General features: G+C 38.7%; 1 long non-coding RNA gene across 1 annotated transcript; it reads left to right on the top strand.

The window, feature by feature from the left end:
- The first annotated feature begins 21,937 nt into the window (after positions 1–21,937).
- Positions 21,938–23,164, top strand: LOC127254814 (uncharacterized). Its single transcript, XR_007839500.1, has 3 exons — positions 21,938–22,168; positions 22,446–22,502; positions 22,588–23,164. It is a non-coding gene; the product is annotated as an uncharacterized LOC127254814 (long non-coding RNA).
- Positions 23,165–25,090: the final 1,926 nt, after the last annotated feature.

Raw genomic sequence — 25,090 nt, 5'->3', positions numbered from 1 at the left:
TAGAGACTTGCTCATTCGGTTTCGAACCGCCGGTTCGCCGGTTTTCGAACCGTCAGTTACGGCTCAAACCGAAACCGAGCACAAACCGAACCGAAACCGAGCACAAATCGAATCGAAACCGTCATTTCTACAGTTCAGTTTCGGTTTGGGATTTTCTCATACCGCAAACCGCCGGTTTACGGTTTGAACCGGGGGTTTGGCTTTTGTTTTTTTAATCTCTCACCACGGCAGAGGCAGGCAGGCGTGCAGAAGAAGAAGAGGAAGAAGAAGAAGAAAGGAGGAAAGGAGGGGAAAGACCGAGGTTGGAAGAAAAAAAGGAAAGAAATGGGAGGAAGAAGGAACGAAGAGGGAGAAGTTTTTATATTAATATTTTTAATTTTATAATTAGTATTATATTATCATTTAATATATCAAATTATTTTTATATTTTTTATTAGTTATTATTACTATATATACTATAATATTTTCACATTAAAAATATATATGTATAAAAATAAAATAAAAAATATAATTTAAAATTTTTGAAAAAAAATTAAAAGAAAAAGTAAATAAATATAAGTTAACGGTTCTGCAATCAAAAAAAAATATATATAAATATTTATTCCACTGTGACCGATATAACAGTGTATTTGATAATTGAAATCAAATAACGACATCGGAATGACAATATATTATATTTCATAATTATGATAATAATATTTCTTAATGTTATATTTATATATTTTCATAAAAAATGATAATAATTTGCTAATATATTTTACTTTAAATTATTACTTTTATTAAAAAAACTATAATAATATTAATAAATATTATCGTATTATTTATCACGTATACAATAACAACAATAACAACAACAACAACAACAACAACAACAATAATAATAATAATAATAATAATAATTGTAGGCATTAAAAATTAAATACCTAAAATTAAATTAAATATCATGTATTTTGAAAGAAAATAAAATTCCAATAAAATAAATATATGGTATTTTATTATGCACATATGTTAATTTTTGTACAATAAATATCAACCATTAATGCAAAAATCTGCTTAAAATGGAACATATTGTACAAATATTAGGTGCATAAATAGAGCAATAATAAATTTGGCAGCAGAATAAATTAATCTTGTCAATAAAGGTAGTATATAAATTAATATCTTCGGAAAAAAACAATGATATAAAGATCTTGGCGAAAAAGGAAGCTGCACAATCAAATTCATCACAAATGGAAAAGAACATCTGATGGAAAAATAAAGATTATAGAATCTTCTTATTGGCGAATCAAGACGCGCCACATGACACCATTCAAAAAGGAAGCTGAGGTCACCCCTCCCCTATAAATAGGAGTCATAGCCGGTTCATTTGACACACCGAAATGACATCAATGATTCAAGCAAAGGAGTAAGTCTCTAGACTATCTCTGTATTGTTCTTCATTTTCTTTGTGTCCTTTTAAATGTTCTTCATCGAAAGTCACTGATTTGGACATGTAATCCAATATTGGTTGACGAATCGATAGAGTTAACGTTCTTCGTCGTATATCTAAGCCGGAGGAAGGATCAAAGCTCCCAAAGCCGTCGAGGAATTCGTCAAAGTCAAGGGAAGGTCTTCAAAGTTCCTCCCAAAACATCAAGATGTTCATCGCGTTCTTCAATAAAACATCAACTAGGCCCTCTTTGATCCAAAAGTCATAGGGACATGCCGCCAAAAGTGTTATGGAGCACCAAATCCACCTCTTTAAGGATCAAAGCTCCAAAAGCCGTTAAACAATTCGTCAAAGTCAATGGTACGTCTCTAAGGTTCCTCTCAAAGCTTCAAGATGTTCATCGCGTTCTTCAACAAAGTATTAACCAGGTCCTCTTCGATCCAAAATTCAAAGGGACACGCCACCAAAAGTGTTATAGAACACCAAATCCACCTCATGAAGGATCAAAGCTCCAAAAGCCATTGAAGAATCCATCAAACCCAAGGAAGAGCATCCAAAGTTAATCCCAAAGTTTCAAGGTGTTCATCGCGTTCTTCACCAAAGGATCAACTCGGCCCTTTTCGATCCAAAAGTCAAAGGGACACGCCACCAAAAGTGTTATGGAGCACCGAATCCATCTCTTCAAAGATCAAAGCCGCAGATCGTCCAAAGAAGACATCAAATCCAAAGCCGACAATCAAATTGCCCACATGGAAACCAAAGCTCTCCAAAATGCGGCAAAGCCAAATCAAAGATCAAAGCCACGGATCGTCCAAATAACATATCAAATCCAATGCCAAAGTCCTCGAAAGTCCGCCAAAATCAAACCGAAAACCAAATCTCTTCAGATCAAAGAAGTCATCAAAAACCAAGTTGGAAAACAAATCGACCCAAAAAGATAATCAAAGGACCCATTTAGAGAATAGGACCCGCTTTAAATCCAAATTAAATATAATTTGTACAAATCTTGTGTTTATTAAAAATAACACAATTTTTTCTCCACAGATTTTTGGCACTCCCAGTGTGACCTCTCTACCTTTCATCTCTCTTTCCGATGAACTTTCAAACACCAATGGCCTCCTACAAAATCAAGACATAGGCGGCTGCTCAAGCTGGAGTCGCCAAAGGAGTCGTTGCACCCACCACATCAAAAAACTTTAAGCATTTTAACGAATGCTGGAATGACAACAAAAGGTATGGCCAAAAGAGCATTGTTATTCTCTGAAGACGCTCCTCCAAAAATCACAGAGCAAATTCCACTTTATGAAGAAAACGACAACTTCGAGAGTATTTTCGCGCCATTCAACCCTCAACAAAGTGCAAGTCATTTAACCGTATCAATTTTCACTCCGGTGATGACTACCAACGCTTCAAATATTGAGGATTCAAAGATTGTAGATCGAAGTCTGCGCTGCGAGGAAGATCGAAGCTTCTAAGGCACTCTCATGCCACTTACTCATCGGCAAACTTCAAGTCATTTGACTGCATCAACTTTTGCTCCAGTAATGACTATCAATGCATCAAATATGGAGGACCAACTTGCCGCATTGGTCAAAATCATTGAAGGGATGTCTCAGCACATTCAACAACAAAACGCCGTCATCAAAAAACTTCTCACAAAGCTAGACAAACCTGAAGAAGCCGGCCATGAAACCGAAAAGCAACCATCTTCCCCAGCGGTCCAAAATAAAGCAGAAATATTTGTGGAGCAACGTCATGGCAAAAAAAAGGTGGCGGAATCAAATCCATTTCAAGGATCATCCAACTCCTTCATCCATATATCCCTACTTGACAAATACATCAATGGGGCAATCAAAAGAGAATTTGAAGGGAGTTAAAGGCCAACACACACTTACGACAAACCTTACACTACAAGGATTGACGCCCTCAAAATACCAACGTACTATCAACACCAAAGTTTCAAAAATTTGACCTTAAAGGCAACCCAAAGGAACATATAGCGCACTTTGTCGAGACATGCAACGATGCTGGAACATATGAAGACCTCCTAGTCAAACAATTTGTGCGGTCACTAAAGGGCAATGGCTCCGACTGGTACATTGACTTAGAGGTTGGTTCCATCGACAATTAGGAACAACTAAAGTAAAAGTTCTTGAATCGGTTTTACAGCACACAGAGAACCGTCAACATGACCGATCTCACCAACAGCCGCCAATGGAAAAATGAGTCAGTAATGGACTATATCAACTGCTGGAGAAGTCTAAGCCTCAACTGTCCGAGGCTTCCGGCATAGAAATGTGCATTCAAGGAATGCATTGGGGCTTGAAATACATCCTACAAGGGATCCGACCTCATACTTTGAAAGAACTCGCAACTCGCACTCATGATATGGAATTTGTTATGTATGGCCGTGCCTAAGGGCATATCGGTTGAAGTCGGAATAGGAGAGCACTCATCTTGGGTTGAACCCAGCTCACGTACCGCTTTAATGGGCGAACAGCCCAACCCTTGGAACATACTACAGCCCCAGGTGGCGAAGAGCCAACATCGAGGTGCCAAACCTTCCCGTCTTCGTCGGAACCCATATTGGAACTAGCATTTGTTGAATTACTTTTCTATAAAAAAAAAAAAGAAATATCTCTAAGACTTTAAGACCTTTTGAGCATCATGCCTAGTGGAATGTATGGACCGCCTAATGAAGATTTCTCAGAAGACGAGAAATACAACATTTCAAATAGCGGGGGCAATCATACCTTCACCACTCCTGGAAACGAGGATAAACTCTCTGCAATCTCCTGGAAACGAGGATAAATTTTCTACAACACTTCTGGAAACGAGGACAAACTTTCTACAATATTTTGAGAACGAGGATAAACTTTCTACAATCTTCTGGAAACGAGGTTAAACTTTCTTCAATCTCTTGGAAATAAGGATAAACTTTCTACAGCCTCCTAGAAATAAGGATAAACATTCTACAATCTCCTAAAAATGAGGATAAACTTTCTACAAGACTCCTTAAAACGAGAATAAACTGTTTAACAAAAACAAACAAATTCAATTTGTTTTTAACTACGTTATAACTTGATTCCTTCACCGGATACGTAGGCAACTTGGAATATAACTCCGAGCACAATCCATTATGTCAAAAGAAAAATACAAACTCAAAAAAATTGTGCTTAAAAAAAATCATGTAAAAAAAAAGCCCTTAAAAAAATGGCAAAAAAAAAAGTTCCAGTAAAAAAAATTGACTTCTGTTTCGAGACTTATTCATGTCTTAAACGCTTTGCGTTGGCTTAAAAGGTCTCGATAGGGCATTTTGTAGGCAGTAAAAATTACATGCCTAAATTAAATTAAATATCATTTATTTGGAAGAAAATAAAATTCTAATAAAATAAATATATGGTATTTAATTATGCACATATGTTAATTTTTGAACAATATATATCAACCATTAATGTAAAAATCTGCTTCAAATAGAAGATATTGTACAAATATTATGTGCATAAATAGAGTCATAATAAATTTGGCAGCATAATAAATTATTCTTGTCAATAAAGAAAGTATTAATATCTTACGGAAAAGGCAATAATACAATGATCTTGGAGATAAAGGAAGCAACACAATCAAATCCGTCACAAATGAAAAACAACATATGATGAAAAAGAAAATATTATAAAATCTTCTTATTGGCCAATCAGGACGCGCCATGTGGCACCATTCAAAGAGGAAGCCGAGGTCACCCTTTCCCTATAAATAAGAGTCATGGTCAGTTAATTTGACACACCGAAGTTACATCGATGATTCAAGCAAAGGGGTAAGTCTCTAGACTCTCTCTGTATTGTTCTTCATGTTTTTTGTGTCATTCGAAATGTTCTTCGTCGAAAGTCACTGATCTGAACAAATGATCCAATATTGGTTGACGAATCGATGGAGTTAACGTTCTTCGTCGTATGCCCAAGCTGTAGGAAGGATCAAAGCTCCCAAAGCCGTTAAGGAATTCGTCAAAGCCAAGGGAAGGTCTCAAAAGGTCCTCTTAAAGCTTCAAGATATTCATCGCATTCTTCAACAAAGCATCAACTAGGCCTTCTTCGATTCAAAAGTCAAAGGGACACACCGCCAAAAGTGTTATGGAGCATCAAATCCACCTCTTCAAGGATCAAAGCTCCAAAAGCGGTTGAAGAATCCATCAAAGCCAAGGAAGAGCATCCAAAGTTCATCCCAAAGATTCAAGGTGTTCATCGCGTTCTTCACCAAAGCATCAAGTCGGCCATCTTCGATCCAAAAGTCAAAGGGACACGCCACCAAAAGTGTTATGGAGTACCAAATCCATCTCCTCAAAGATCAAAAGCACGGATCGTCCAAAGAAGACATCAAATCCAAATCCGACGATCTAATTGCCCACACGGAGACAAAAGCCCTCCAAAATGCGGCAAAGCCAAATCAAAGATCAAAACCACGGATAGTCCAAAGAAGACATCAAATCCAAAGCCAACGATCGAATCGCCCACATAAAGACCAAATCCCTCCAAAAGCGGCAAAGCCAAATCAAATATCAAAGCCGCGGATCGTCTAAAGAAGACCTCAAATCCAAAGCTAATGATCAAATCGCCTACACGGAGACCAAAGCTCTCCAAAAGGCAGCAAAGCCAAATCAAATATCAAAGCCTTGGATCGTCCAAAGAGGACATCAAATCCAAAGCTGATGATCCGAATCGCCTGCACAGCGACCAAAGCCCTCCAAAGTCCGGCAAAATCAAACCGAAGACCAAATCTCTTTGGATCAAATAAGTTATCGAAAACCAAATTGGAAAACAAATCGACCCGGAAAGAGAATCAAATGACCCATTTAGATAATAGGACGCGTTTTAAATCCAAAGTAAATATAATTTGTACAATCTTGTATTTATTAAAAATAACATAATTTTTTGTCAACAATAATAATTAGAAAACGAAAAATACAAATCACCAACTGATTACGTTAGAGATATTTCTTTATGGATTTCCATTTCACTAAAACTCTATTGGACTTGATTAATCATCTCCTCTTTAATTTTGGATCATCTCTTTTTCCATTTCCAATGCATTGGCTTTTCCAGATCACTGAATCACAAAAATATTGTACAAAAAATCTAAGAACAGACAACTAAAAGATAAAAATCATTTTCAAAATTTTAGCGTATAAGAAGGATAACAAAGTACACGACAAAGAACCACTATCAAAATATTAGAATATTCTTAAAATATTATAACTTAATCTATCCAATCACACCTGAGAACTTAGACCAATTCAAATTTAACAATCCGTCAAAAATAAAAAATAAAAAATTTCCGAAATTCATCATAAATCTATATAAATCACAACCCATCCTATACATGTTTCTACATTTCCAAATAAGCGGAAACCTATATGAACGGAAATCAATCATATTTTGTTTATGTCATAGAACAAACTAAAACTACCAAACTATAGAGGGAAAAAATTCCAAACTTCTTCAAAACTATACAACCCATCACATTCTGTTTCTTGCAATAATTCAACCAAACAATTCCCAAGCAAAAATGATCAATCAACTCATCAATTTGTTCTCAACATGTATCTTTATACTCCTGGGAATATTCTCAACCTTTGACGTCCAAGGACTGGATCAAGTGAGCATTCTTCGGTTGGTGGATGACCTTTTCAAATATATCTTTTCTCTTCGTGTGCTGGATCATCTCTTGCAGAATCCTGTCCTCAATCTCCAGCATCCGCTACTTTGATATATCCTTCTCGTTCGATGAAGAGCAGAAGACGAATTCTGATAGCTACTTGCGGGCACTATTTGTCCGCCTCAAATGTTCCAGCAGTCATTTGATGGTAGTTATGGACAAACTTCTTTTGCTCAATCCTATAAGCCCGGAAAATCGCCTGCTGTTCGACTGATGGATTCCAGTAGATGTCCAGCAGAATGACCCTGGAAGCCCCAACCAGACTTATGCCCTCATAGCAGCACCTCGTTGACCCCAGCAAGATTTTTGAATCATGTATCATTGAATGCCTTGATCACATTCTGGCGTTTCTTCTTCCGTAGCTTTCCTTCCAGCATCAGAATTTCCTTCGCGGCCAGATGCTCTTTGATCAGATCCAAGGGCGGAATATACTGGCTGAAGATGAGCACTTTTTTACATAGCATCATGCTGAGGCGGACAAACTCGAGGATGAATTTTTTTATTTTTTTTTACCCTTCACCAGGAATGAGGTTTGACACCTCGACTGCTTGCATATCAATTTGATTTGTTGGCACTTGCGACTTGTATTTTTGGGTGAGGTAAGGATGAACAGATACCAAAGAAAATCCAAATTCACTTTTAAGTGTATTCCGTAACCGTTGCACTTCCAACCTTTCGATCAGATTCTTTTGCAATCCATTCGGTTTCAGGAGCATGACACAGTCTCTTAATCCGGGGAGATTATTTTGCAGGACAGTTCCCTTGTGCACGTGCACAAACGGTGACATGGAGACTTTAAGCCTCTCCACTGCATGATTGATTGATTCAGGAAGCAAAGCAGGCCGAGAGCTTTGGGCTTTCTTATCTGTATACAGAATTTTAGCAAATGTCCAATCCTGCTTAATCTTTCCTGCCACTGTCGGCCTTACGATCTTCAGGGTGTTGAACAACTCTTCGAAGTTGTTTTGGAACGGTGTCCCGGAAAATATGAGACACTTTTCTCTGTTGAGCTGAACTAGTGTAGTCCAAATCTTACTTCAGGAGTATGGCCTTCATCAAGAATCACTATTCCAGGCGTCTCAAGAAGTGTCGACCTTAGAACTTCCAAGTTCTGTTCAGCAACTTCTCAAAAAGATTGTAGCTAATATCAGTACTGCCCGCCATGTTCTTCCAGAGGGTAACTCAAGTCCTTCTCACTGATGTTCGTACATAGTTTATTGTACACCAGCCTTGATACTCCAAACTGAGCCGCTAGTCCAGCAGCTTACCTCAGCTGCATCCGCTACTGGGAGTTTAATGGCGCCGATATCCAGACCCTCCCCATTCTCCTGCTTATTCTTCTTCATTCCCGGAGCACAATGAGTTTTGATTGCCTGCAAAACCAGAAAGCAAAAGTCATATAAACAGGGGTAGCTACACAAATTTTAAATCAACCTAAAATTGCACTGACCTACTTTTGGAAATCAGAGTAGTGCAAAATTAGGGAGAATAATAAATTAAAAGGAACAATTTTGATGTTACAGCTGTTGGATAATTTTCTGATTTTAGTTTTTCAAAATGAAGCAATCGATGTATACTTACCCACGGAGGAAGTACATCCTTCGGATGAATCACCACATGTTGACAGTAGATACCATACAGTCCTTGATCCTCTTCTAATGTCAATTTATGTAGCCCTCGAGCACATCTGCGCTCCTGAGTGTCTTCCTCCTCCTCTTCATCCACTTGAACAGCCTGCAGGCCGTGAATGCAACGCTAGTTATCATATTGCTTTCTGAACTAAAATAGTGCTGAATCAGTTCTCAATCCATGTCGAATCTGTTATTCTCTATTGAAACTAAACACGGCTGGTAATCGTCCCCATTTCTTCCACAGCGCACTTAAAGTTGAACTCATCAATCAAATCGTCCACCTCCTTCATCAACTCAGCTTCTCTCTGCTCCTCTTCTGTAGTGGCACAACATCATCTTCAAACCTGAACTTCTTTGGAAGAGCAAAGCAGCCTTCAGCTTCGCCTGTATGCATTGTCCCAGATGGTGGTCCGAGAATGGATTTTTCTAGGAACTTGGAGATGTCAAATCTTTTTGGCCCCTGTCATGAACTTCATCATCTCCTTAAGCCAATACATGATGTCATCTCCATCACCGCTGTTTCTCCCAGTCCGTGAAGCTTTCAAACGCTGTGCTTTCGAGACTGCACCCGCCTGCTCTAATCTGTGTTCTTCGACTTAACAAATTTCCGAAGCCTCCTCCACTTCGTCTTCTTCTGAGGAAAGTTCACTGCAGCCTTCCGTTTTGGAGTTCTGATTCTGTGCTGCCCTGAAGCCTCCACAGGCGCGCCGTCCTCTGCTGCTGCTGCAGACACTATTCCCCGAATCTCGTTCCAAATCGTCAATTTCATGGCATTCTTCAAGGGGAGTCATTGTATTGGAGGGGCTGTCGGAACTATCCTGGTTGGAGTGGCAGTCTAGTTCAGGGACTGTATACTCATCACCAAAAATGCGAGCATAAGTATGAGCTCGATCCTCAAAGACTCCAAATTTCATTGAATTCTTTTTTCCCAATGAAGGCAAAATCCAAAAAATAAACGAGAAAGCAAACAAGAGGGCACGGCTAGAGAAGAACTCAAAAGGACTTTGTATTGCTATACTTCTTCAAGTGATGACACAAACTATGAACTAGCATCTATTTATAAACAACCAAATGAGCTAAGAAAGGAAAAAAACAAGAATTGATCCTAAACTAATACTAGTCCAAGTCAAGCCATGAAATGTGACCAAAGATTATGCATAACATAGTTTTTTGCCTTAATTGAATAAATTATGCTTTGATTTTTATTTATTTTTTACAATGGATCAAAGTATCACGGAAGGCTGCATCTTGCAGATACTGCCTTTCTTTTGCAACATTTTTCTCTCATTTTCAGTTTCTGTCCCAGAAAAAAGAGACGCAAATATGAGACAGTCAATCAGTGATAATTTTTAAAGTTCGAATTTTCTTTAGTCAGCCATTGCCTTCTTGATCATCTACCTCTTCTAACCTATCGAAACAAGCGTTGTCCACCTACAAAGGTCAAAGCAATTGCCCATTTGACTATGATTGTAGTTTTTGAAATAGAAGCAGTATAGATTCAAGAACAATATACTTACCCACGAACTCAAAAAACCTGGTATGCATCAAGCTCCAAATGACCACAGGACGTGCAAATCAATCCTTGGTTACCTATATAGGACAGGTCATGGTTTTTGTCGGTACGTCCTTCATTTTGAGCTGCCTGGAGCTCTTCATCGACCTGCAGCTCATGGAAGTTCAATTTGAGTATCAAATAAAAGATTAAAAATCCATATTTAGTGAAGATATTGCTCACCGGAGGCATTAAAAAAACAAATGGGAACTGATTGAGTTATTGGCACCATATCGTCAAATCCAGTTGTAGTGGGAAGATCATCTCCTGTTTCAGGTTTGCCATCGCATCCTGTCGTGTCAAGGACATGACGGCTCTCCATTTCAAAATCTACAACCATGTTGGAGAAATCATAACGTTACATTTTTCTCTCTTCAAGTTTTCACTGATAAGGGAACAACTAATAAAGAAAACATTACTGCTTCCATATATATGCTTAATCATTGCAGATATCTTATTTCGTGTTTCTTCAGTTACTACAGGTGACGCCTCCAGCAACGGTACATCTCTCACAGGCTCAACCCACTCGAACATCGGTGGTGTTGGGTAGTCATGTGCCACTTCATCCCTGTCGGGCAGCCCCATGCTCATTACATCAATAGAAATTTCTCTCTCGATCCTCATCTCGGCTGCACGAACCCTTCCAACGCACCCCCGAGGAATCTTTAGCATCTTCGGTGTTATCTCGGACTGGAGGAACTCTACGAATCCTCAGTGCAGCAGACGCCAATTCCCTTCTCTCATCTACTAGTACGATGGCTCTATCATTCCCCTTGACCGAGAATCCATTCTCTCATGTCTAACCACAATAACTCCATCTTACATTCCCATTGTTGCTTCAAATATATCATTTCTTTTAGCTAATTTTTAAACTCAATTAGAACAATCTCAATGCATACTTTGATTATAATGAGTGTAGAATTTAGAAATTTGGGAGATAAAAAATAATCATTTTTGTAATAATAGTTTGTGTTGGACATTCAAATATGAAAAATATCATTCTAAATAAATTTATATCTTGACTCCACCGTATTATCTCAATCAAATCCCATAAAATCTACTAATTTAACTCAATCAAATCCTCTAAAATCGATATTCCTTTGCAGCAGCAAATACATCACTTGTTTTATAATGAATGGGCCGCAGTTACAACCAGAATCCATATGTTGATCGGACCACCTGCAAACAACATCAACCAAAACCCAAATATGCATATAGCCCTTATCAACAATCTCCCCTTTTTGGTTGATGTTTACCAACCTAAGTGGGGACTCTCAAAAACCCTATGAGATGTCTAAAATTCAGCAGATTCCAAGACTGAACTCTCCCCCTCTACAAAAAAACATATACGAGCACCGCCACAGATCAACAGTTCTTATTCCCAAGACCAACATGCAAGCATCATCCTTCTCCCCTTTTGGAAAACATCAAACAAAAATCTTTTATCCTTGTGATGGGGTTTGAAGGTTGCTCCTACTTCTTTTGATCGCTCGTTCACGAATATACTGGACTCCCCCTTAATCCAAAGGTATTGCATATAGGCCCTCAAATTCTTTGCCTTTAGCTGAAGAAGTAGCTGGTATAGATGGAGATTCAGTGGATCCTGCCAGCGGAGGCATTGCTGATACCCCTAATGTAGCAGAAGAGTGCGAAGAAGTCAGAGAATTGAAGCCGGAGAATTGTGGAATGCTGTCTGCAGAGGCAGTGCTGCGGGCATTGGCATTGGAGGCCAGGTTCGATCTACAAGGAGGATCAATATGCACCTGTCCTCAATTTATGTTGTGGATGAGCTGTCTGGCGATGAAGACTTCATTCTGACAAAGAGCCGAAAAGTGAAAAACGACGAAAGAGTTGACACTGCAGAAGACAGTGCGCCTGTGGAGGCTTCCGGGCAGCGCAGAATCGGAACTCCAAAACGGAAGGCTGCGGTGAACTCTCCTCAAAGGAAGACGAAGCAGAGGAGGAGTAGGCTGTTGGAAAACTATGAAGTTGAAGAACACAGATTGGACCAGGAGAGTGCAGTCTCAAAAGCACAGCATTTCAAAGCTCCACGGAATAGCAGAAATAGTGTTGATAGAGTGACATGCCCTATTGGCTTAAAGAGATGACCAAGTTCATGATGAGGGCCAAAGCGAAGAAGATGAGGCCAAAATGATTTAACATCTCCATGTTTCTAGAAGAATCCATTCTTGGACCACCATCTTGGACAATGCATACCAGCGAAGCTGAAAACTACTGCACTTCCGAAGAAGTTCAGCTTTGAGGACGATTTTGTGCCACTGACAGACGAGGAGCAGAGAAAAGCTGAGTTGATGAAGGAGGTGGACGATTCGATTGATGAGTTGAACTTTTAACAGCGATATGGAAGAAATGGAAACGATTACCTGCCGTGAGGTAAATCAATTAGCTTCAATAGAGAATAAATGATTCGATGCGGTTTGAGGATTAATTCAGCACTATTATTACTCAGAAAGCAATATGATAACTAATGTGGCCTGCAGGCTGTTTATGTGCAAGAGGAGGGGAAGAGGAAGACACTCAGGGGCGTACATGTGCTCGAGGGCTTCATTAATTGTCATTAAAAGACGATCAAGGACTGTATTGTATCTGCTGTCAACATGTGGCGATTCATCCAAAGGATGTACTTCCTCCGTGGGTAAGTTGCTTCTTTAAAGAACTCAAATAAGAAAATCATCCAAACTGTTGCTAACATCAAAATTGTTCCTTTTAATTTATCTATTCTCCCTCATTTTGCACTACTATGTTAACCGAAAGTAGGTCACCGTAATTTCAGGTTGATTTAAAATTTGTGCAGCTATCCCTATTTATATGACTAGTGGCTCTATTTGGAGCATCAAGGCTGGTGTACGAGAATCTATGTACAAACACGAGCGAGAAGGATTTGAGTTCCTCTGGAAGAACTTGGCAGGTAGTACTAATATTGCTGAGTTAAAGAACTCAAATCTACCTAGGCTGGGCGGATGCATTATTTCTCATGCACTAGCGATTCGAAAGACACGTTTGACGATTGTATTCCTTGAGACGTATCTAAAGATGTTTCCAATTTGCCTTCCCATGATCATCGTCCCAGCCAGCATACTTTGTACCTGGGAAGCAGAGTTCAGTGGGTTTCATTTCCAGAACCTGAACAATCCGGCGTTCATCGGCGACGAGAGTGTGGCTGCTGACCATCTCTTTAGAGGGGCGTGGATCAGATGCCGGGGTATGGAGGCTATCCGCATGGTCAAAATATATTTGCGGAAGAGAGAGGTAGGCCTTTTGGGGATTAGCTGTAATCTTTTCGAGAAGTTAACGGCGCAGAAGCACATAGATGAAGCAAATGTAGGCGAGGAGGGGCAGAGGACAGGTGCTGAACAGAACTTGGAAGTTCTGAGGTCGACACTTCTTATGATACCTAGACTAGTGATTCTTGATGAAGGCCATTCTTCTCGTAACCACAGGAGTAAGATTTGGACTTCACTAGTTCAGCTCAAGAAAGAAATATTGTCCAGGACGCCGTTCCAAAACAACTTCGAAGAGCTGTTCAACACCCTGAAGATCTTAAGGCCAACAGTGGCAGAACCAATTATGCAGGATTGGACATTTGCTGAAATTCTGCATTCAGATAGGAAAGCCCCAAGCTATCATTGCTTCCTGAAGTAATCAACCGTGCAGCGCAGAGGCTTAAAGTCTCTATGTCACCATTTGTGCACAAGGGAACTGTCCTGCAAAAGAATCTCCCTGGATTGCGAGACTGTGTCATTCTCCCCGTATAGGTTTCAGATGATTTTGAAATGCAGAAACATGTAGAATAGGTTGTGATTAGTATAGATTTATGATGAATTTTTTAACTTTTTAATTTATTTTGACCGATTGTTAATTTAGAATTGCTCTTAAGTTTGCACTAAATGTGTTTGATTTGATATAATATAATGTTTTAAGAATGTTCTCTTGATATTTTGATAGTGATTGTTTGTCAGTGTACTTGGTTATCATTCTATTAGATAAGTGTATTATATATAACAAAGTTTTGAAATAATTTATACTCCCTCCTCCGTCCCGCTTACTATGTCGAATAATCCAATTACGTGGTTATTTCAGAAGCAACAAATTGTGGCTCTATCGTCTTGCGAAGCAGAGTTTATGGCAGCGACAGTGGCTGCGTGTCAAGCTGTTTGGTTAAGGAATTTTTTGAAGGACTTAACCGGTGGGAAAGCTCGAGAGTGAGGTTGTTCGTTGATAATAAATCAGTAATAGCCTTAATGAAAAATCTAGTGTTTCATGGTCGTAGCAAACACATAGATACGAATGTGTTGAAAAAGAGATCATTAGTGTGAGCATGTTACTGGAGAAGAGCAACGAGCTGACATATTGACTAAAGCATTACCGCCTGACAAAAATCAGAATTAAGGGGAAAAATAATAAAATAATTCTGATTTTATTAGTGTGGTGAAAATAAATTCAATTTGGTAATTAATGGTGGGAGTCATCGAGACATAATTGGTATATTTGAATATGTAAACGTTTTTAGCAGTTTTCAGGTTGTGCATTTAGTTTTCATTTCGATTATTTATTTTGTTGTGAATATGTAAACCTGCGTATACAAAAATATGAATCAGTTAGTAGCGGAAACAATTAATTGAATAAACCCAATACCGAATCTATACGGAAATCTAAAAAAGAAATTAGAACTAATCAAATCAAAGGCAAAATGAAGAAATTGAGAAAAAGAAAACCAAACAGAGCCTTGAAATTAAAGTCAGGAATAGTGACTTCCTGTTTCGTCTTTTTCATTCAACCGAGAGAAGAAATTGAATCCACCGACGATGATTCTAAAACCAATTCCGCCGACAATTTCACCGGCGGCCTTGACTGTGACGGCTCGGCTCGGCTCGGCTTGGCTTGGCTCTGGCTCAGCATCGACGACTCCAGGCAGCAGGACAACGGCATCAACACGATCTTCACCGGACCAGACCTGCGCTCGTGATGGACCGAATAACGGCCGCTCCAAGCAGCGACTGCTCCTCCAGTCTTCTACGGCAAACAGCAACGAACAGCTCCTCTCCGGTGCACCAGCCAGCGATATCAATCAGCAGCTTCGGCGATTCATTCTGGACAGCAGCGGCAAGCATCGATTTCTTCCTCGAACAGCAACCAGCACCGATCCACTTCGATTAACACCGATCTTCTTCGAACTTTTTTACTGGCGAAGGAACGACGGTTTTCGGCTCAGCCCCCATGGTGCGCAATGGCCTATTGTTGGGATTGTGCCTCAAATTCTCTTCAAGGCAAGATTTCCAGAAGTTTCCGGCGGCCTTAGTCATGGGCATGACTAGGCGGACTTTCCTGTTCTGGATTTGATTTTATATATCTTCCCAAATCAGAAGATTTCGGAGGCTTTAATCACGGGCGTGACCAAGATGGCAAGGTTGACTTGGCACCAAATCAGTAGAGTCATGGACGTGATCAATGAGTGATTTCCTAAGATTCCATATCTCCATCCTTGGTGATTTCTATCGATTTTATTTACCTTCTATGTTAGAAGGTCAAAACTTCTCATTTTGCATAGATATTGATAAGGGGATGTATTTGGGGGTTGAGAAAGGTTAATCATTCGATTTGTAACATTGAAAACATTTGATTCATCTAGTGGATTCCTCATCGTCCGTGGTTTTTTCCCGTTTTAGGTTTTCCATGTAAATCTTGTGTTCTTTTCGTATTTTGCAATATTTTGTTTGTGCTTCAATTGTGTTTCGATCCGCTTCCGCAATTTCATCACACCGTTAGGCGCTTAAATCCCTAACAAGTGGTATCAGAGCATTCAACGGTTGAAGATGTCGATTGCAAAATTCGAAATAGAGAAGTTCGATGGCAGGATTTCGCTTGCTATTTGGAAAATTCAGATGCTGGCAATTTTAGTTCAGAATGGTTTGAAGAAGGCATTGGATGGACAGGAGAGTGCTGGGGTGAATGACGATGCTTGGGTTGAATTGGATGAGAAGGCATTGACTGCAATACAACTTATGTTGTTGAAAGAAGTCCTGTGTGAGGTTGCTCACGAGACTACCGCAGGAGGGCTGTGGTTGAGGCTGGAGACGTAGTATATGACAAAGTCTCTCGCCAACAAACTTCGTTTGAAAGAACGCCTTTATACAATTCAAATTCCCGAAGGTACTCCGATCCAATCTCATCTCAATGAATTTAATACAATCCTCATGGATTTGGAAAATTTAGATGTTACAATTGATGATGAAGATAAAGCCGTGTTGTTGATTGTCTCGTTACCTCCTTCCTACAAGCATTTTCGAGAAATGATGCTTTATGGTTCTCAAGAAACTCTTCGATTTGATGAAGTTAAATCAAATTTTTTGTCGAAAGAAAAATTGGATTTGGGTGGCCAATCAAATGACAACGATGAAGGTTTGATTGTGAGGGGAAGGTCTATGTTGAAAGCTAATGAAGGCAAGAAAAAATCTCAGTCTAAGTCGAGGGGATCGAACGCGCATAAGAGTTGAAATTATTGCAAAAAGTATTGCCATGTTATTTCCAATTGCTGGAAGTTGAAAAACAAGAATGAAAGGTTCGAGAAAGGAAAGAAACCTGTAGAGGCAGCAGAAGCTGATGTCGTGCACTCCGATTCAAACGGCGATCCAGTTTTGACAGCGGCATCGGAAACTCGCATTAAGAACGAGTGGATTTTGGACTCGGGATGCACATTCCATCTCTATCCCAATCGGGACTGGTTTACAACATTCGAATCAAAGAATAACGGTGTAGTATTGATAGGGAATGATGCCCAATGCTCTGTCCTTGACATTGGTTCAGTTCAAATAATGACTCACGACGGTTGCATTCGTACTCTTACAAATGTTCGATACGCTCCTGATGTCAAAAGGAATTTGATATCTCTTGGAACTTTGGACTCGCTTGGTTATAAGTTCTCAGCTACAGGTGGAGTTTTGAAGGTGTCTACAAGATCTAGAACAATTATGAAGGCGAATCGGGTTGGATGTTTATACGTCCTACAAGGTCATACCGTATCGGGTTCGGCGGCAACGGCTTCATCGATGAATGATTCAAATTTCACTCGATTATGGCACTTGCGTTTGGGCCATATGAGTGAGAAAAGAATGAAGATGTTAAGCTCTCGAGGTCTTCTTGGTGATCAAGGAATCACAAATTTAGAATTTTGTGAACACTGCGTTTTCGGAAAGCAAAAGAAGGTCGGTTTCTCCATTGCCTCTCATCGTAGACATGGCGTGGTCGATTATATTCACTCCGACTTGTGGGGACCATCGAAGGTTCCATCATTTACCGGGAAAAGATACCTTATGACATCGATTGATGATTTTTCCCAGAAAATTTGGGTGTATTTCTTGAGGCAGAAGGATGAAGCTTTCGACACTTTCAAGAAGTGGAAAGCTTTTGTAGAGAATCTTACGGGTAAGAAAATAAAATTTCTTAGAACTGACCGTGGCTTAGAATTTTGCAATGGTGAATTCAATGAATTTTTCGCATCGCATGGTATGAGGCATAAGACCTTGCCAAGAAAGCCCCAACAAAATGGCGTCGCAGAACGAATCAATCGGACTTTATTGGAGAGAGCTCGGTGTATGCTTTCGAATGCATGATTATGGAATCGGCGTGATTTGTGGGCTGAAGCTGTTTCGACATCATGCTATTTGGTAAATAGATCTCCACACTCCGCTTTTGACTTTAAAATCCGAGAAGAAATATGGTCAGGTAACCCGGTCGACTATTCCTTTTTGTGTATTTTTTTTTGGATGTCCCGCATACATGCATGTTGACGAAGGAAAATTAGCTCCGAGGGCTTTGAAGTGTATTTTCCTTGGATATTCAACTGAGTTGAAAGGATACCATTTATGGAACGCGGATGGTAAATCATGCAATGTAGTTTTGAGTCGAGATGTTACTTTTGATGAAAAATCTATGTTGTCTTCTGGAAATGGTTCAGCTGCAGGTTCGACATCCTCGTCAAATGACCAGCAGCAATTTGGAGAAAATGTGGAGTTGCCAATGATGTTCCGACCCACTGCTGATGTTCCTAGCTCTTCCGACCCGCAAGTTGATGAATCTAGTTCGAGTACCACATTGAATGCTCCGGTGAGACATGATACATACTCAATTGTCAGTGATCATCCTAGGAGACAAATTCATCCTCCTTCTAGATTTTTAGAGGATTCTGTGGTGGCATATGCTCTGTCCGTGGCACAAGAATTCGGTGATGTCAGTGAACCAAAAAATTACGATGAAGCAACTTATTGTGCCGAATCTCCTAAATGGTTTATGGGAATGAAAGAGGAAATTCAAAGTCTCTACAAGAATGACACTTGGGATCTTGTTGAACTTCCGATGGGTAGGCGTCCACTACGTTGTAAGTGGATATTCAAGAAAAAAGAAGGCATTTCGGGGGTTAAAGAGCCTCGTTGCAAAGCACGGCTAGTCGTCAAGGGATTCAGTCTGCGTGCAGGTATAGACTTTACTGGAATTTTCTCTCCCGTTATTCGACATACTTCTATTCGTGTTTTGCTCGGTATTGTTGCTATGTCTGATTTGGAATTAGAGCAACTTGATGTAAAGACGACCTTTCTTCATGGTGACCTTGAGGAAGAAATCTATATGGAGCAGCCCGATGGCTTTATCATTTCCGGAAAGGAAAATTTGGTGTGCAAATTAAAGAAATCGCTTTATGGATTGAAGCTTTCCCCGCGGCAGTGGTACAAAAGGTTTGATTCATTTATGATTGGGCAAGGTTATTCTCGCAGCAAGTATGATGACTGTATTTATTTTCAGAAGTTCTCTGATGGTTCATTTTTATACTTGTTGCTTTATGTTGATGACATGTTGATTACCTCACGTAACATATCTTGTATTGTTAAGTTGAAATCGCAGCTTAGTAATGAGTTTGATATGAAAGAGCTGGGCGCTACGAAGAAAATTCTTAGGATGGAAATAATTAGAGATCGAAAAAGCGGGAAGTTATTTATGTCCCAAAGAGAGTATGTGGAGAAGGTACTCGATGGATTTAATATGCGATCTTGCAAAGCTGTGTCTACTCCCTTGGCTGCGCATTTAAGATTGTGCAAAAACTTGAGTCCTTGTTCATAAGATAAAGTGGAGGGAGGACATGGCGAAAATTCCGTACTCAAATGTGGTTGGTAGTCTAATGTATGCAATGGTTTTCACTAGGCTGGATTTGGCGCATGCCGTGAGTGTTGTGAGCCGTTATATGCACAATCCGGGAAAGGCTCATTGGAATGCTATTAAGTGGATTTTGCGATACTTGAAAGGTACATCGCATCTTGGCTTGGTTTTTGATAGAAATAAGTGTACTTCATTGGATGTGACCGGTTATGTTGATTTGGATTATGGTGGAGACCTTGATCGTAGATGTTCTCTTTCGGGACATATTTTCACTTTATGTGGATGTTCTATTTCATGAAAATCTTCACTTCGGTCGGTTACTGCTTAATCGACCACCGAGGCGGAATATATAGCAGCTACCGAAGGAGTTAAAGAAGCGATTAGGCTAAGAGGTCTTGTTATGGAGCTTGGTTACGAGCAAAAGTTTCTTACTGTATTTTGTGATAGCCAAAGTGCAACACATTTGACAATAAATAATCGGTATCATGAAAGGACCAAACATATTTCTGTGAAGCACCATTTTATTCGAGATACGGTCTTAAAAGGTGAAGTCGTAGTGGACAAAATTCATACGTCCGAGAACCCGGCTGATATGTTAACTAAGCCACTTGCCGTTGCCAAGTTCCAATATTGTTTGGACTTGGTTAATCTTAGCAGTTGTTGAGTGTCCTGTCGGGGACTTGGCGATGAGGATGTTTATTTTTTAAATCAAATTTTTGGCAAGGTGGAGTTTGTTGGGATTGTGCCTCAAATTCTCTTCAAGGCAAGATTTTCAGAAGTTTCCGGCAGCCTTAGTCATGGGCATGAGTAGGCGGACTTCCCTGTTCTAGATTTGATTTGATATATCTTGCCAAATCTGAAGATTTCGGAGTCTTTAATCACGGGCGTGACCAAGATGGCAAGATTGACTTTGCACCAAAACAGTAGAGTCATGGGCGTGATCAATTAGTGATTTCCTAAGATTCCATATCTCCATCCTTCTATATATTTGTGATTTCTATCGATTTGATTTACCTTCCATGTTAGAAGGTCAAAACTTCCCCTTTTGCATAGATATTGACAAGGGGATGTTTTTGGGGGTTGAGAGAGGTTAATCATTCGATTTGTAACATTGAAAACATTCGATTCATCTAGTGGATTCCTCATCGTTCGTGGTTTTTTCCCGTTTTGGGTTTTCCACGTAAATCTTGTGTTCTTTTCGTATTTTGCAATATTTTGTTTGTGCTTCATTTGTGTTTCAATCCGCTTCCGCAATTTCATCGCACCGTTAGGCGCGTAAATCCCTAACACCTATGGTAACCAAGCCTCAAGGTGGAGGTCGACATCTTCACTCTAAGCCACAACACCCACCGGAATCGGCTATCGGAAAGGGCTTTTCACTCGCCGGAAAACTCACCGGAATCTCTCAGCTTCTCTTCTCTCTCTTTCTTCTCGGTCTTGCTCTCAACTCTCTGTAACACACTCGTAACTCTCTCAAAACTGACTCCCACGGTTGGCTGGAGTGATGACTCCACCCTACTCACACAAAAAAACCCACCATCTAATATAACCCTAAAAAGTAACTTTCCCAAACTAAAAAAACCACGCACGGTTATAACCAACCTAACAAGTGGGCATAGGGTTTGATATATGGGTTTAGGAATTGGGTTTGGGTTAAATCCGGTGGGTTGGGCTAAGGAGTGGGCCAATTTATTTTTATTTCCGGGGACTTGTCGGATTAGCTTCGAACAGTCAAAATTTCCTAACATATTTGATTTTTATTTGTAAAAAAGAAATAAGAGTAAAGACTACATATATAAATGCTTCATTTGCGGGTACATTCTAAAAAAACAAGTTATTCAAAAAACTTTTTTACATTTAAAATGGAATGCAAATAAATAAAACAAAATGTTGATAAAGTTTGCGGATGTATTCGTTTTTGCAGGGGTAACTGTTTCTCCATGAATATCTTCAATGACCAGACAATGATGATATGTCAGCAGGTATATATGATTTTATTCACTTTGGATTTTATAAAGAATGATTTGTTTAGATTTATTTAGCTTTAATGGATCGTCTGCTGATATTTCAAAATCCATTTATGTTGTTTTAACTTTTGAAGATTTTGCATCATTTAATGTCTTTAAAAATTAAATGGAAGCTTAATATTTTGAATCTATTAATATACTGTGGATTGTATAATTTTTTTTGTTTTAAAAAAAAAATAACCATAGGTTTTTTTATGCACTCTTGTGTCATAGTTATTCAATCTAATTTAATTTAATTCATTTTTATTGATGTTGAGTTTTGGCGACCATGACTCACATCTGGTGCATACCCTGACCCGGTGACCCAATTTGTCCCATGATGCGATCTGATCCGTTCATTTTAGGGTTGTAATTCTAGTTGTCTATCCATTCGTATATATATTTATATAGGAGAGTTGTCCTTCATTCTATATGCGCAGCCGCTTGTATTAATACAGTTCTCTCTTCTCCGTTTGGGTTCGCTCCTCTCTAGTTTTCGAGAGGCAATTATTCCGTGGAATACTTGCGGAGAGACTAGTGATTTTTTTAGGTGTGGTTTTCTCTATTTCGAGTTGTTTCACTAGGGATTAGGGTTCTTTGGATAGGATAGAGGTGTCTCTGGTGCCGTTGGACCGAGTTTGAACGTCCGTGTTTTTGCCTCCTTTTGTTAAGAAGGGTTAGCTTTATAAATTTGAGCCACAAGTCGGAATTCTTTGTTGGTGTTTGTTTACTGTTTTGTGTGTTTCGATTTTCTACAAAATAAAATCTTTATTTAGTTTTTTTTTTTTCAAGTGTTTTTCATCGTATCCAGAAACTTACACACCCTACATGAAGTTTTATTTTCAAATATTTTTTATAAATATAAGTTCTTGATACTATAAAATTGATGTGAATCGATTCATTCTACTTTTGATTTGATGACAATGGCTTTGTTTTTTTTTTTTTTTTTTCAGTGTGGAATAGAATTTCAGGTCGGATTTTTGAGAGAGAAAATGATGGATGATTTAAGGGTTTGCTACATTAAAACTGATTATTTTTAGTTTATTAACAACTTATTGATTCTTTTCTTAGTTAATGGTTTCATACAAACTGCAGGCATTGCCCGAGCATGAATGGTTCTGTGGTGAACAACGCAACAGGATTCATTCACCTCTTTGGAAGTTTCTCGCCGACGGCAATTTGAAGCTTCCCAAAACTGTTGTGAAGATTTTGAAGAAGAAAGTTAAGGGCAAAGCTTCAAGGCCGAGCCCATATTAATTCGAATGCAGCTCTTACTCTCATCGATATTCGGGCTTCTGGAAGATAAACGGGTGCGAGTTGGTCATTTTACCTCTTTCTCTCTCATCCTACTGCACATTAATAATTGCAGTGAAAAGGTGGTGATGGATCTCTATCCTAATTGAGTATTGTATCATTTCTTGCCAACAAAACACAATAGTAAGGATATAAAGCAACAAAGTTCTGAGTTGAGAAGATGGCAGCGGGGTGCATGAAGCCATCCAGCTGGGTTGTCGGCTCTGATGGCATTGCTTTTTCACAAATTTTGTTTATGTTTGTGCTTAGTTGTATGAATTTTTCAAGCTTGATTTTGTAAATGCTTCTTGAATTGAATCTTCGTCCTTAACTCATTTTAGTTATATTTATGTGAATCTGAATTTGAGCTCTTGATATGCAATTTGTGGGCCAAACTGTGGTTTTTTCCACACTTTAATTTTCCACAAATTGACACTATACTTTCAATTTTTTTCATTTTTGCATTTCTATTTAAATAACATCTCCAGTTTCTATCACTATCCTAAATACACAAATATATTTAGGTACTTTTAAAATTTTTTCTTCAATAAATTAATACAAACTGTCTTCATAAAAAGAAACAACTAAGCATATTTATTTATACATTAATTTATTTACCTTCTGCACCGAGCCCTAATTACTGCTGACATTAGTAACACAAAATGCGTTCGTACTCCTAACCCTCCAAACCTACACAACAAAAAATACCTACCCCAATTCGACTTGGAGTGCAGAAGTGCAGAATTTTAGAAGTATAAACAAAAGAGCACACTCAAAGAAGACCTCATACCAGCACCATGTTCATATCTTTTCATCGGTGTTTGTACCAAGGTTGAAGCTGATTTGCCTATACCATTACTAATGCTTTGGAGAGCCTGTCAGAAACCACAATTTAGATCAAAAGCGATGTTAAACAAATTGCTGGTCCTGGAAATAGCATATTCTTCCTTTACTGCAGTATTCTTTTCCAGATTAAGTGAATTCAGGGCAAGAAGTATTTCTTTTCCGAACTCACAACTATTGAATGGTGATGATTAAATATCAAGGAAAAAAAAAATTGCATATAGCGAAAATTTAGTAGAAGAAATTAGGATATTATAACCTGTTGGATTCCTTCTTGGGCATCATTGGGTTTATTTGTTCTTACAATTGACCGTCTCTGCTTTCTACGTGGCACGGTACAGAAGGTGGAATGCTTGCAAGAATATATACTCTGCCTGTAGGAGGATATTATGGGCTCCTGGTGCCAATAAGTTGTCAGAAAGTTCTCAGAAGAAGTTGTCCAATGCCTATGTAATAGCAATGATTTTCATAATCTTAGTGTATAAAATTAAATATGTGTATGATTGTATGTATCTTCTATTAATAGGAAGTGTATTGTATTATATATATATGAATTGATCAATAAAATAAACATATCAAAGTAATCATACTATGATTGTTGGATCATTTTAAAAAAAAGAACAACAAATCATGTCACCCAAAAATAGACAAAAATGAAAAGGGCCGAGGAATAGACTCAGCACAAATAGCCCGAAGAGTATGCATTCTACATTGTATATTTAGTAACAATAAAATCCACATTGGTGTATTTCCAATTTGACAAGAGAACAATGTAAAGTTATTCACAACAATAAACATTTGTACCCAATAACTATAACATTAGAGTAGGAATAAAAAATTGTACACGATTATTAATCTTTGAGTAACAGAATAACAAAAAGCACAAACCAAGCAGAGGCTTTCATGCTTCCAATAAGCTAGAAATTGAAGAGACATGTCAAGGGAAAACTTTAATAAAAGTGCATCTGAGTTTATGAAGTAGATTACTGAAATTTTATTGAATTTAAAGGTAAAATTATACTAAAGAATTTTAAGTGTGGAAAGTGGAGTACAGGTGAAGTGAGGTAAGTGGCGATTGAAGTGCATAATGGGTTCGCATGGGTGAGAATGTTGAATGAATGTTCACAATCTCGCGCAGGTGTTTATGGGTGAAGTCGATTAATTTTTATTGAGTGTGATAAGTTTGTAAGCATGCATAAATAGTAACGAATGATCTCTGGGGACGAAAGTATACGTGATATATGTGTAAATTTCGTAGGGAGAGTGATGCGTGCAAGCTGATATATAAGACTTCTGTTTGCTAATAACTTCTATAGGCAACCATGGAAAGATAAGTTAATTCCCAGTAAATTCAAAGATGGTAGAACTTTAAACTATCGTTTCAATAAATGACAATTACTTCCATTAAGATACATAACCTCTTTGTATTCTCCTCGATCATTCAAGTAAGTCAATACACCAA

The sequence above is a fragment of the Andrographis paniculata genome, unplaced genomic scaffold, assembly GCF_009805555.1.
Source record: "Andrographis paniculata isolate CXL003 unplaced genomic scaffold, ASM980555v1 Contig52END, whole genome shotgun sequence".
NCBI classification, from domain to species: domain Eukaryota; kingdom Viridiplantae; phylum Streptophyta; class Magnoliopsida; order Lamiales; family Acanthaceae; genus Andrographis; species Andrographis paniculata.
The sequence above is the reverse complement of the archived record's forward strand: the minus strand, read 5'-3'. Positions and strand labels throughout refer to the sequence as shown.